This window comes from Cupressus sempervirens, chromosome 4 (assembly GCF_028749045.1).
Source record: "Cupressus sempervirens isolate cs-2001-9-10 chromosome 4, ASM2874904v1, whole genome shotgun sequence".
Lineage (NCBI taxonomy): Eukaryota > Viridiplantae > Streptophyta > Pinopsida > Cupressales > Cupressaceae > Cupressus > Cupressus sempervirens.
Genome location: NC_143121.1, coordinates 170,824,338 through 170,836,075, shown reverse-complemented (window position 1 = coordinate 170,836,075; position 11,738 = coordinate 170,824,338). Strand labels below are relative to the sequence as shown.

The window sequence follows — 11,738 nt, the reverse complement described above, 5'->3', positions numbered from 1 at the left end:
ATATTTTATTATTTGAAACTTATAGTTGTTTTTGAAGCAGTGTGCTAAGAACACTTTATACATAAATCCATTAGAAAATAAGTAATAATTACTTACTAAACTCATAATTTCACAAACCTTACATTTATTGAAAGCTAAGAACATTTTTAAGAAACCCTTTTTATTTCATCAACATTTGGTGACAAAAAAGTCATCAGCTACATGTTTAAAGTAAAAAACACACGAGAACAAGACAAAAACACATTTTTTGGATGTTTTTAAAGTTGACCATATAGGGTTGGTATAAAAAGTTGGAATAGATTTTGAAATGCTTCGAGGCATTTCAAAACTACATATTTTTTAGATCGCCACTTTTTGGCACACCATGATCCTGCACATACCCAAAAATTGTATTTGATCTTTACTCAATCACCAAGAGATAATATAATTTGTAAGTACATATTTTTGCACACTTATTTTGGTATGAATAGTTTCAATTGAATTTTTCTAAGGAGAGTGAGTCTACTCATGATGATAATAGCTCCATTTATTGGGTCTTTAGAGGAGAGAGACCTACAAAATATTAAATGGTTGGGTAGGAAGAAGATGGTCATGTGAATGGGTGATCAAGCAAGTTGCAAAAATTAGGATGACAATTGCAAGTAGTTTCATTAATTTGATAAGGAAATTAACTTTGAAAGTGGGATGATCAAAATTGGTGTGTCCATCCTTATGATACATGTCTCTGTCTCATAATAGAAAATTACCTCAAATGATGAGTGATAAATCATTGAATATATCAAAAATCCAAACAACATTCACCTACAACACATTTGAAGGACAAAATTATTATACAAATATAATTTGGTTGAAAAAGCCATGAGCTATGTGGCTCAACATTGGGGCTATTCCACTATCTAGTAGTGGAAACTCTTTACGTTAAATATGAAGATCATGAAATTAAAAAAGATAACTATTAGAGATCTATATTTTTGTTTTAGTGATAAAAAATATACAGTCTAATTTGAAGAAAAGTAATAGTCTTAAATGTATATGATAATATAAAATAAACAAGAGTACTAGTTGTAGCATTATAATTCTAGTATTACTAATTATGTTAAACAAAATGTTCAATAAAAAAAGTATGAAGTAACATAAATGGATCATCTACTCGATCCTATTATGACTTGATGTGAATGCATTCTATCATTATCTAGATGATATTATGCATGAGATCTTTACTCAATCACCAAGAGATAATATAATCTATAAGTACAATTTTTTTGCATTCTTAGTTTGGTATGAATAAATTTGATTGAATGCAAGGATAATTGCTTGTGTGAATTCAAGACATGAATGATTAATTTAATTTAGAAAAATAACTATGTAAGTGTGTAAGTATGCATGTAAAGTAGTTCACATAGTGAATTTATTTACATACATACATACACATATGCATACAATAATCATAATCAATTATCCTTGAATATGACCAAAGCTATTATATATGAACAAAAGATACATGTTTAGAAGGAAAAGAAAAGACCATTTACATGTTAGAATGAATTCTAATGATACTACATTGGGGGAGTATCCTAAAAATTAGAGAGTACTGATAGGTTGCATTCATGACTATTCTTGTCATTGATGTAAAAATAGAAGTATATCCGTGAAGACTAGGAGAACAATAGTTAGATATCTTACTGGTACGGACAATGGTTTAATTTTTTGGTGATGTACAGTTAAGGATGTATTCCAGACAATGTCTTGATGACATGGTTAACTGTACAGAGTCTAATTTGATGGAATACATAAGTTACACCTAATTTAGTAAGAGCAATATAGAAAAAAAAAGTATTGGAAAACAATATTTTGATGATTGATTGATATCTTTCATCAGAGATGTAATGAAGATATGTGCATTCACATAGTGACTGAACATAGTTGTGTGGTGACATCAACAAGTGTACAAGCCCTTGTATTGCACGTGTGAATTTTTGTATAGAATGTGAGCCACGAGTGCTATTATAATTGTGAATTAATTAATTATCTTATTTTAATTAATTGGGAAAGACACAAGGCCGAATCAAGGAATTATTATGAAGATATAGTATAAAGGATTTTTTTCCTTATTTATAATTTATCTTGGATCAAAGGATCAAGTTGGATGCGAAGTAAATTGTGAAGTGTGAAAAGGAGAAGAATGCTTATTGAATGTGAGTAAGTGATCCAATGGATTATTGGATGCGTATATGAGATTTGGTTACAAGATATGATTGAGTAGAAGTCTAGTTGGTAGGATAGAGAAAGAGAAACAAGTCCGTTTCAGTTCTATTATTCTATAAGGAATAATATAGAGATCATTTAGATAGAGGGTTCATTAGTCTGAACCTTGAAGCTATTTGGGAAATGGGTCTAGTTGTTTCTCACAACACCTAACAAGGTTGGAATCTCCTAACAGGGAGTCATATGTACTGAATTTTGTAACAGACTCCTAACAAGGTCTACTCTCTAACAAGGAATATTTATATTAGTACACCATCTTGTGGGTACTATCTGCACTAAGATTTTTCCCTCTCATAAAGGTTTTCCCTAGTTAACATATCTAGTGTTAATTGTGTATGAGTATCTTGTTGTGGTTTTAGTTTATATTACTCACATGGTTAAGTTATTTTTAAATTGATGATTGTGATAATAGTTGGATAATTGATTCACCACCCACCCCCCCCTCTCAATTATATTAGTGTACTATATATTCTATCAATTATTATCAAAGCATTAGGTCCTTGAAGACAAGGCTTAACAGTGTTGGGAGATCGATGGTAAATATGTTTAGGAAGGATAGTCCAAGATTTCATGGGGCATGTTAGAATATATAGCTCACTGATATAACTAAGAGGTAGGGGGGGATTGAATCAGTTATCCAACTATTACCACAATCATTAACCCTAAAAAAATTAACCATCAGAGTAATATAAACTGAAACCACAACAAGATAATCTTACACAATTAACACTAGATATGTTAACTAGGGAAATCCTTGATCAGAGGGAAAAGCCCAATGGGGATGGTACCCACAAGATGATGTACTAATATAAATATTCTATGTTAGAGGATAGAACTGGTTAGGATTTTGTTACAACATTTAGTACATATGAGTCCCTATTAGTAAACTTTGAATACCTGTTAGGAGATTCCAACTCTATTAGGAGTTGTGGAAGACAGCTAGATCCATTGTCCAAATAACTTAAAGGTTAAGATCAATGAACCCACTATCTAAATGATCTTTGTATTATTACTTGTAGAATAATAGAACTAAAATGTACTTCCTTCCTCTGTCTCTGTCCTATCAACCAAACTTCTTCTTCCTCAGATGTTGTAACTATATCTCAAACTTGATCGCTTGGATTGATTACACGCATTTAGCAAGAATTATTATCCTTCTTATTCTATGCACTAATAGTTTGCATCCCACTTGATCCTCTCCATCAAGATAACTTAAAAATAAGGGAAAAAAAATTCCTTTTTATTATATCTTTATAATAACTTCTTGAGTCGGTCTTGAAGCTTTCCCAATTACTTAAAGTAAGATAATTAATTAATTCACCATTACTATAGTATTGTTAGCTCATATTCTATACAAAAATTCACATGTGTGAAACCACATCTTGCACACATGCTAGCATCACCAAACGATTTTCATCTATTACTATGTGTTTGCACATCTTCTTCATTATATCTCAGATGAAAAATAGGAACAGATCATCTGAACTCTATTTTCCAATGCTCTATTTCTACACTACTTCTAGTAAATGAAGTGTAACTTTTGTACACTATCGAATCTCACTTAGTTCTCTTAACCACATCATCAAGATAACCTCAAAAACATGTCCTCAACTATGTATCATCTAAAACTTCCTTAGCTTCTGTGCATCATAAAATTACTAACTACTATTCTTCTAGTCTTTATAGAATTACTGCTATATTGACATCAATGACAAATATAGTCATGAATGCAACATATCAATACTCTTCAATTCTTAGGATACTCCCCCAATTTAGTATCATTAGCATTCATGTGAAAAATTTGCCCCTTTGGCATGGTTACATCATTGGCTTCCTTTATTGGACTAGCATATGGAACCTTTATATCCAACCATTTGTTATAAATTGGGGAATGTGGTTTATGCTTGACATTCAAGTGATGCATCTGCATATGCAATTTTATCACGTTGGAAAATTGTATTTGATCCTACTAGCTAGGAACAATTGATTGTTCCTTTTATTGTACCTAATCTAATGATAGTTCTATAGGAATTTATAATCAACCCAATTATTCAATAACATGACCAATTTAACTAGGTTATGGCTCGAGCATGTGATATTCCCATTTATCATATGGTATTTTCCTCTTCTTCTCTATGGTTAAGAGCATACCCCCAAAATGGGAAAAGTTCACAAGAAATTTAATAAAAACATATCATAGCATATATTTTAAGAAAGAAACAAGTCAAAATTATGGCTTCTACAAGGGAAGGAGCCTCTTGATAATAATATTTACACATAAGAAAAATTTGCTTTGTCAACTCCTTACACTCAACTCTTCACTAAAGTTATTCTTCTAGTAGTGAGAATCATTGCTACAAATTCCTCAGAGCCAAGGAACCTCTAACCTATGGTAAATTTTTTTGGAGATGTGGGAGAAGTTGCTATAGGATTCATTACTTCATAAAATTCTTCATGACATATTGATGCCCAAATTAAAAGTAGTAGTAGATACTTGGGATGTAGAGATCACAAGGGCATGAGAACAAATTCCTATAGAATAGTCATCATATTAGGTATAATAAATGAACAAGACACACATCAAAAATATGTAGATGAATCTCACATTCATCCATTAGTAAAATATAACATTCATTCATTATCACATGAAGTTAAAAAAAAATTATGAGCATCCATAAAACAGTCCCATAATGTCAAAAGTTAACATCTAACATTAGTTCATCATTTAGCATTCATTAACTATAGCACATAAACAAATAATGTTCAAAAACATGTGAAATAAGGTATTTCAACATGCCTCAACAAATTATGATTTAATTTTGGATCACATACCCGATTAGTTTGGAATTTTTTGCTCACCAAAAATCATAAAATGTAAGAACAACTAAGCCAGAAAGAGCTTTAAAATATGATTATCATGAACCAATCATGTTTTTTGGCTCTTTTGACATAATTTTTCTTACAATTTTTTTGGCTCAATATCCAACTGCTCATTATGTGTTTTGAAAAATTATTCTTGGACTGTGAGTCAGGAAAAAGAGAAATATCAAACTTCAAAAGGATGTACATAAATGCAATTAATTTTTAAACTTGAATTTTATCAACTTACAAAGAAAACCATAGAATTATAAAAATAATTTTGGTTTGTACTATTTTAAAATCATAGTTACAAATGATAAAGTTATATACCTTTGGTTCAGAGAGCACAAATAAGGGAAACAAGGTATTGCAGAAAGTGCAAGCTCAATTGCCCCTCCCCCCCGCCCACCACATGTGGATGTCACTATTAAGTAGATAATAGTTACATACATACATACATTCTTAACTTCTACTTAACTATGTCCAAGGTGTTTGCACATTGGAGCCATACTTTGCCTACCAAGTTTCCTACATACCTACACTAGTACATTTAACCTCAATTTTTTACCAAAATTTTTGACCATCAACTAAATAAATTTAGGGTGGTTGAAATGTAAAGGCAAAAATTCCTTTTTTCTACATATAAGACCCATGTTGGTCAACATTTTGACCAACACAAGGCTTATACATCCACAAAGGAAGAAAACATGTGTTGTTTTAGGTCTTTCCCATGCCCGATTTCATTTCAAGTTTTCTCTAAATTTTTGCATGGTTTTTGCAGAGGGTAGGGCTGATCTTCAAAGTGAATCTGCCCCTTGCTATGACAAAAAAAAAATGTGGGCTGGTCTTGAAAGAAAATCTGCACCCTGCACCCCTGGTCGAGCTTCTTCTAGAAAACGTGGGCTCTCTTTCCTATCTACTCAATCCTCATCATGAAGTTTATTGCATTTGAGGAGGGTTAGTGCACTATTTGCCAGGTATTTCATTATCTTAATACCCATAGTTAGAATATAGAATATACAGTTGCACATTCTTTCCCTTTCTATAGAATTGAACTTAATTGGAGATTTAATTGTAGTGTTTTTTTGAGATCAAGTTTTTAAGTTGATTGTATCTTAAAAATATGAGATCTTTTTAAAATAGTTTGTAACAATTTGTTTATATTATTTCTATAATAGATCATAGAATATAATAAATCTTACACAATTGAATTAAGAAGTGTATGATTATTACAATTAGATCTCTCCAATGAACTGTCATCAGAAAAAGGATGTGTCAGATATTTATTTTATTAAGCATGGATTAAGTAACTACACGCCCAAACATAATCAATCTGCCTAATTATTTTCAAAAGAATCTTGCAATTAGTTCCATCTTTTCTTGTTAAGATCCAAAACTTGCTGCAGTAATCTCCTAAATCAAAAAAATAATTCAAGTCTATTAAGGCATTAACTACTAATTGGAAAGGTTTTGAATAACTAAAAGTTCACCTGAAGATCACTACAAAAAACTTAGGAAAATTCTTTGCTAAGATGTAGGTTAGAGAAAGACGTGTGCTTGAATTACTTCTGGACAAGATGCATAAAGGTTAATTTTGTAAGGAGTCAATACATTTTTTTGATTGATATTTGATTTCTTGATTCTATTGCATCTTAAACAAGGATGATTATAAGGGATTGTGATGGTCCAGGTGACTCTTTTTTCTATCCATTATGGTGGGTGTTTCTACTACCTATTGGCATGGTGGTATCCTGGACCCAAAAGCACCTAGATTGGTAATACATACCCAAACTTCAAGAAGGAAAGCCTCTGGATTGCATATGTCTCCTCCATGTATTGCTCTATAACAACCTTAAGCACTGTTAGGTATGGAGATCTCCATGTTAAGAACACTGGAGAAATGGTTTTGACTATAGCATACATGTTCTTCAATCTTGGGTTACAAGCCTACTTGATAGGCAATATGACCAATCTTGGTGTCCATGGCACTAGAAGAACATTTAAATTTGTAAGTATATGCAGTAATAGTATTAATTAGGATGCATATTAATAACCTAGTATATTGGTTTTCTATGTAATTGCTGATGGAGTGCTATGTTAGATGGGGTATAGAGAGATGCAATGAATGTTGCCTCAGATTTCTGTGATAGAAGTAAACTACCACATACACTAAAAAAAGAAATTCTTGGACATATGAGGCTCAAGTTCAAAATGGAAGCTTTGCAGCAGCAAATTGTAGCAGGCCTTCCTAGGGTAATTCAGTTTGCCATAGCTCAACATTTGTTTTACTCAACAACACAAAAAGTCTATCTCTTTCATGGAGTTTCAGATGATTTCATTACGCAGATGGTAAATTAATCACGTTTTGCTAAAAATTTGTCAGTGTGGGTTTAGAGATTTCCACAATCTATGTTTATATCATTTAATTGTTTTAGAATTTAGTTTGTGTAATTTTTTATATCAACATTTCATATTACATTCTATGATATATTAATCAGAATGTTAAGAGAATGAAAGAATATGTAAGATTATAAGATTGTAAGGTTTACAAATAACAATCATTTCCTTTGCCTCATAAATGGATTAATGATTACCTCTTAGGGCATATGCACTGAGTTGTGGTGCCAAAAAGGTGACAAGCCTTTTTTTTTTCATTTTTCAATAGCGTGCACACGCTATTGTGCATACGCACTATGGTTTGGGTTACCCAAACCATAGTGTGTACGCACTATAGTGTGTACGCACAATAGCACATACACACAATAGAGCGTACGTGATATTAAAAAGAAAACTTTTTTATAAATGATGGGTTGTACACCCGTGACCCATCATATTAACAGTGATTTTTACTGTTTATAAGGTCAGCGCGCACGCAAGTTGGAAAACAATTCATTTTCAACATCCCTTGCCAATATGCCTCCTCGCTGACAAAATCCAAGATCACCAACACGCCAACGCCGATGCCGTATGTAATCTAAACTTGACTTTGCATTATTTTATATGTTTTTCATATTGTTTTATAGGGTTTTTACAATTTTTATTTAGATTTGTTTATTCATTTGGATTTCAATTGATTCTTTATTAGGAAATGTCCATAATCAGACGGCAAATCCACAAAACCCTCAAGAACCTAAAGAACCTCAAAACCAAAATCCACAAAACCCTCCTGAAGAACAACAAATTCCACAACCCGAACCAATTCCAAGACCTCCACCAGGCACACAAGAAAATATATTAAATGAAATTGAGATAGGCAAAATTGAATTAGAAGGACTCATTGGTCGGTTGAAACAAGCTGGACAAACCAATCCAATGAGGGCTCAATTGGCATCATCCCTCGAATCCATCAAGACCTAGATAGCCTTAGTTACTGGTTAGTTAGATGTTTGGCGGGTTAAGAGGGAAGAGCAAAAAAGATTTTATGCAAATAAATTGTCATATGAAGATGTTAAAAAAAAGAAATACCAAAAGGTTCAATATGTGCATTATTTAGAAAACCCAGTGAGCAAAATACTGTTAGAGAGGGTACTAAACGGTTCCCCATCCATTGGTTTATACATGATGCTATGAGAAATCATTTTTGGGATAGACGGTGGATGGTTTTTGATGCCCCTCCTTGCAACAATCACGAGGTCCCAATGTATTTTTTGAAGAAATTATATTGTGAGTTTGTCCTTGGGGAGATCCCCAATCATTTTGATCTATTAGACTCCCAGGGTAGAGGTGGGGGGTCATCATTCGAGAGGCCGGGAGCATGTCGTGACCCTAATGTAGTTAGGGCACCTATGGTCAAGCCACAGTGTGAGCATGTGACTATTCCTTCAGTTGTGAAGGAACATGTAGAGGCCAACACTCTAGGGACCATTAATGCTTTGACGCAGACCCTCATCCATTCCACGGGCCCATTAGTTGAGGGGGAGCCTTCTGTGCATCGTGGTCACATGTGCACTTCATGCGGATCCCTATGCACATTTGGCACTCATGCTGGAGATGCTGCGGATGATGGGCTCGTCACTGATCATTTCTTGAATGAAACATTTGGCATTGACACACAGGTAAATTACAATTATAATTTACTAATTTTATCACATTTCATATGTATAGTGAATGATTAATTAATTAGCATCTATTGACATTGTTCAAAATTCAGGGTCAGAGTGTTGCCGAGCCTAGCAGCGATGCTCCGACCCCATTTTTTGTCCCCTCCATGAGTCTAGAAGTATGTATCGATTTAATCATTTAAATTAATACATATATTTATTAAGTTATCATATTAAGGATTGACAAAAAAAATTATGCATGTGCATCAGTTCTCCACAGGACCCTCAACCTTTAGTATGGACTCAGAGCATAGACATCGTACGAGCTTCGTACAGGTATAGTTGTTTCATGTTAATTTAATTCATTTGATTATATTTGTTTCGTGTTTCATGTTACATGTAACATGTATTGTATGACATGCAGCTCATGATGTCAGACACACCTCCTCATCTCCGACAGTCTGTTGATCATGGAGTGGCCACAGCTATGGCTAGCTCACAGCCATTGACTGAGGTATGAAATAATTTTCTCTATTTTAGTTGTTGTTTATAATAGTTGGTCTCAAAATTTCTAATTTTATTTATAAGTGATTATATTTATTGAATTTTTGTAGGGTCTCGTCACGCTTGATCGTCCACGAGCCTTCGAGGTGGACGTACAGAGTGACTATTTGATGGCAGTAAGAAAATAATTGATTTTGTTTGTACATATATTTGATTTCAACATATAATAAATACTGATTCATATCTACTTTGTTTGTATCAGCTCGAGTTGGAGAAGAGCCTCAACAAGAGGACGAGCGAGTGTGTCAGGAGGACCCTATCATCTCCACCATCTCTCTCGACATGACGACAGAAGACGTCGAGAGATTTGTTTCCTTCCCCTCGTGGGAAGGAAAAGATATAGTTGATCTAGACATATATATATAGGCATCAGTGGACATATTCGATACACATTTGATGTATATGACATTTTATATTTGATGTATGACATTTATTTGATGTATGACATTATTTGACTTATGACATTATTGGTTAATATATGATATGTTTTTTCATATGCGACATTATTGGTTATCATAATATATTATGTGTTTGTTAATGTACATGACATTATTGGTTATCATTTTATATTATATGTTTGTTCATGTATGACATTAAATAAGATATGTTCGTGTATGACATTAAATTAGATATGTGCATGTATGACATTAAATTAGATATGTTTATGTATGACATTAAATTCAATACCTAATATGTTTAAAACTTTGATAGAATATTGAGTAACAATAAAATTTATCACTATTTAAGCATAAGTTAATCATTTGCAATATGTCATCGTCATATGATTTATGATCTTGTTCATGCTTAAAGTTTTCCTTCTCTATCATTTGTTTATCAAGTTTAATTCAATACCTAATTAGTTTGAATTTTTGATACAATATTGATTAGAAATAAACTTTATCAGTCAAGATCGATTAGGACCTCCTAGCAATAAACTTTATCAGGCAATATTCGTGGACCTCTAGGCAATTGGTCACCTAAATGAGAACCTTGAGATTTATTAGGAACTCCATGAAAGAAATCAGTAGCTTGAGAAGCTCTCCATTTGTCAAGCTTCAATACATAACCACCATTCTTTATCATCAATTAAAAAATTTCAGAGATAGTAGAGAAAAGATGGATTATTTGCAAAAAAAGTCATTTTAAATATCATAAATGTAACATAATCGCTGATAGTTTTCTGTTTTTTCATACATTAATGATTGTAACATAATCACCAGTTCATTGGAATGCATTGTTATTATTCTATAGTAACTAGATTAAGGTAAAAATAAAAGTTTAATAAATAGTTGTTATTATTCTTACATTGTTGGAAATAGGGGCAGCATGAAGGATCTTTGATATTTTCCAAAATGGTGTTCCCAAATGCACACAATGCCACCAAAGACTCCAAACTTGGATTTACCTTCAACAATTGTTTCCTCCACCTCTACACACCTTAAACAACTTCAACCAATATGTTTCTAAGGTTTCCAAACCAACAAATCTTCAGTAGATACAAAAAAAGAGGAAGAGGGATTCTTTTTTTAGTTTTGTAATAATGGTAGAGGGAAAATTATAAACATTTTTTTCATTTTTAGATTGGGCTTTCTGCGTGAATAAGAACGATAGTTTGTGAATTGTTATCTTTTATCAGAGAGGAGATGCAATATATTTCAAATCTTTGTATTTAAATATATTCATTTGAGATGTGTTGTTCTTTCTACCAGTTTGGTTATCTCTGATAAACTTTATAGAGTAAATTGTGTTTGTGCATATAAGGAAAACTTTGAGTTTCGTGTATCACACAATCTAAAATAAATCATTTTGATCTTTCCCCTTGATTTACTGATTGTGAATATTTAATTTAGAATCTTTGAGTTCTTAGTTTTTATTTTCTTATTTGTAAATTCTCTCATCTACCTCATGTCTATGGATAGATGATAGCTTGCCTTCTGTGCCTTCCGATTAAAGGCATACGATCAATGTTATTCACTGAATATCCTTTGAGGGAGCTGTAACTTTATATGC

At 32.4% G+C, this 11,738-nt stretch overlaps 1 pseudogene; it reads left to right on the top strand.

The window, feature by feature from the left end:
• Window positions 1–11,738, top strand: part of LOC149560524 (potassium channel KAT3-like) — a 146,492-nt pseudogene that overhangs the window by 118,225 nt on the left and 16,529 nt on the right.